The following is a 3983-nucleotide window of genomic DNA, read 5'->3' on the forward strand; positions in this document are numbered from 1 at the left end:
ATTTTTATTCTTGTTTCATCGTTTGTTTGTTTCTAACTTGGCAACAGATGGCGCCTGTTTGGGCAGAAAGGGTAGAGATGAAATATGCTGCTGCAACTTCTTCTTATGATGTCTGTCATCTCTGTCGATTTGATTGGATTGGCTTGGTAGCACTTAAAAATCTTAGACTAGATTGGAAACATGCTTTATTTAGAGTGCTAGATAGATCCATCAGTTCATTCCAAATGTTTTCAAACATTATATAGTGTTATATGCCCAAAATTTGAAGGAAATAACTAACAAGCACTAACCTAATTGTTTGATAGCTCAATGTAGTACCTATATATCCACAGGATCCACCAGACAAGCTTCTATGCAGTCACTTCAATCAACTTTTTATATAATCAATTCATCTATCTTTTATAGACTCAATTAAATTATATATAAAGTCAATTAAACTATATATAGAGTCAATTAAACTATATATAGAGTCAATTAAGCTTTTATAGAGTAACTCAAAATATCTTTTACAGAGTCACTTAAAGTATCTTCTATGTGATCACTAGCATAGCTATAATCACAGATGTGACTGTGTGGTTAAGAAGTTCCATTTTGCAACCATGTGATTTTGGGTTCAGTCTCACTACATTGTACTTTGGGCAAGTGTCTTCTACTATAGCCTGGGGCGAACCAATACCTTTTAAGTGAATTTGGTTGAGGGAAATTGTGGTAGCCCATCATGTGCATGTGTGTGTGTGTGTGTATTCTTAGCCTTGACAAGAAGTGTAGTTTGTTTATGTTCTCGTAGCTTAGTGGTTTGGCAAGAAAGAGACTGACAGAATAAATGCTAGACTTAAAATAAGTACTGAGATAACTTGTTCATCTAAACCAGTGATTCCCAATATAGGGCACACCCCCCACTAATGGGGCCTGGGAAAATTGTGGTGGGATGAGCGACCCAAAATCTTTTTCTTTTTTAGTGGGTCACAGAATTGTGAAGATCTTTTTTCCACAGCAAACATACTACACCTATACTCAGCCTAGGCTGTTTGCTTCAGTATAGAGCTATTTTAATGCCCTAGTGTGGATATTTCTTTAAGGAAAGTATATAATTATGAAATATTAAGAATAAATTGTTTTTTTCCGACTGCCAATGGAGCATATATTTATATACACATAGTTGTGCATTTAGCTTTATAATGTTTAAATTTGGGGATAAATTTGTCAGTGGGTAGTTTAGCTTAATGGTAAAGCACTCAGTCAGAGTCTTTGAGGGATGTGGCTTCAAGTCCCATGACTGTTAGCTGACAAATTTTTCTGCTTTGTAAAGGTAATTTACCCAATATTTCTGCTGTTCTAACAGCATTTCTGCCTTCAAAAAAATTAGCATTTTATTTGTATCATACAATACACATTTCAATGCTTTGAAAAAAAAAAAGTTATTTTGTTTATATTTATATACACGTAGTTAAGAATAGATTGTTTTTTTTTTCTGACTGCCAGTGGGACATACATTTTTCAGCAAAGTTATAGTGGGGCCTGGGAGAAAATAGGTTGGGGAAACACTGATTAAAACCCTTCAGGTAACTCCCCAGTATTTCCACATTCCAATGAATGTAACACGTAAAAGAATAAAAGAACGATCAGTTAAACAAGAAACTTGTATATTGGTGCTTCTCAGACTTTCTAATTATTGCCCATTTACTTTTATTAACACTTTATCGATGTCTCTTGAACATCACCACTGCCATTTTTAATAAGCATACAGGTAATATAAGACAAAGGTAACTTAGTTTCAAGGAATTATTTGAAACAGGTGACAATAAGAATGTATATAACACATCAGTGTTTGAACTTAGTAACTGACCCAATCTTTGGTACATGGCTTCAGTCAGGTATGTATTCTTTGAGCTTGAGAGAGAGAGAGAGAGAAAGGAAGAATTATAATTATATTCTATATAATTATATATCTACATATGAATTTTACCTAAAATGGATTTTTTTATATGCTGGCCACTGATAAAATTCATTGATTTTTAATGAGTTTATCCTTTAATTATGTTTATATATGTAGTTGGAAAAGATTAGAGATCTATACAAATCTAATTTTTATATATAAAAGATGGAGGTGGAAATAGCACAGAAGTAAATCTAAGACATTTCAATTTAAGAGGGAATTTAATAAAAATAATTTTTAAAAATTATATAAAGAAAACATTACCAGTTTTGTTGAATCTCATCTATCAAATATCAGTAAAAATTTATAAAAATTTGAAGTAAAAAGTTTATCTTCTGTCTGGAGGTCAAGAACATGTCTTATTAAATTCCTTCTTAAATTGAAATATCTTGCTTCTGTGTTATTTTCACCTCCATCTTTTATATACAAAAATTTGATAAATATGCCCTTATAAGGGCATATTTGTTTTTGTATTTCTATTTACAGTTGTATTGTCAATATTTAAACACACTGATTTCTTAACCCATGTGCAAGTTTACATGCATCTGTTTATAGGTGTGGGTAGTTTATGAGATTAACATATGTTACTCATTGCTAGAATCAACCATGTTCAAGCATGTACATATTGACTGGTGTATTGATACAAGTCAGGATGTAATCTAATGCTAAAGGTGCAGTGACTGTCTTTGTTGCATGTATGGAAATACTCAAAATTTTGACAGTCTCTTAAATTTTATTCTAATTTGTTTATAGTCTATGTACTTGAGTGGTATTTATTTATTGTTGGAATTTTACTCACATTTCTAATCTACTATTATTGTTACTGTTTTCATCATTGCTATAGTATTTTATAATTATAGTTAACAAGCAGTTTATCACAATATTATATTTAAATCATTTTAAAGTGAATATTTAAAGAGGAAACAAACATAAAAAACCTGCATAGATATATCTACCATCTATTAACCTCCACTGGTTCTTTGTCACCAGTACCCATATAAAATTTTCCAGCACCCCTAGGGGCTATATAGTTGTATACATATGCTGTTCTCTCAACAGTTACTCAAATTAAGAGGTTCAATAAATTCCCAAAAGAAATTTGATGCAAGAGACCTCGTATGTGCTCATATGATTTACTAACAATAGTAATCAAGCATTCTTTCAACTAATCATTGTTCGTCATTTCAATAGGGACTACAAAGGTTGCAAAAGATTTTCTGTAACTTATTCAATACGCATAAAATTTCAATGCATATTAATGCCTCACAGAACCACAAACATTAAAAAATTTTTCAGAAATTTAGATGCAACAGTTTGAAGTCTATGTTTTCCCCTAATACCAACCACTTGTCAGAATGTACTGGGTGATTTATTTCATAGCACCAGCATTAGTGAGGTTATCATCTAACTTACAAGACCTCCTCTACTTAGAGGGATTACAGGAGAGAAGCAGGCAGTTTTATGTTAGGTATTGAGAGGTTAAATTTTAAATGAAGATGTTTTTTTGCTGCAGAGGTGAACATGGTTACCTTGCATTGCATAAGAGTAGACAGGGGTAACCAAGATGGAGCTGGAAAGAGAGATAAAGATGGTGGTGGCAAGGTGAGCTTGCAAGGTATGAAGAGAATAGAATATAAAAGGGAAACAAACAAAAAAAAATACAGAAAAGGTGGTGAGAAATTATAAGAGTGTCTGGAGAATTGAGAAATGTTTAGAAATGATGTAAAGATAAGGAGTAAATATAGTGAATTGGGGAACAAGAGTGAAGGTTAGTTCAAAGATAAATCTGAATTGGAAGTGAGAGGAAGTGATGACTGGCAATGCTGAAAAGGTAAAAGACAGCGACATAGCAATAATACAGTCAATGAGGGAGATGATATATATAATCAAAACAATTTTAAACTAATATTTTAGACAATTAGATGTATTGTGTAATATTTTCATCATTTGAACTACTTCTACAACTACAACTACTACTACTTGCAAACATAATAGTAAGTATATAAAAGTGTTTATATATATATATATATATATATATATATATATA

At 31.6% G+C, this 3983-nt stretch overlaps 1 protein-coding gene across 1 annotated transcript in view; it reads right to left on the reverse strand.

The window, feature by feature from the left end:
• The window catches only part of LOC106879854 (zwei Ig domain protein zig-8), a 683376-nt gene that overhangs the window by 269417 nt on the left and 409976 nt on the right, over nt 1–3983 (reverse strand). The window lies entirely within an intron of this gene.

This window comes from Octopus bimaculoides, chromosome 12 (assembly GCF_001194135.2).
Source record: "Octopus bimaculoides isolate UCB-OBI-ISO-001 chromosome 12, ASM119413v2, whole genome shotgun sequence".
Classification (NCBI taxonomy): domain Eukaryota; kingdom Metazoa; phylum Mollusca; class Cephalopoda; order Octopoda; family Octopodidae; genus Octopus; species Octopus bimaculoides.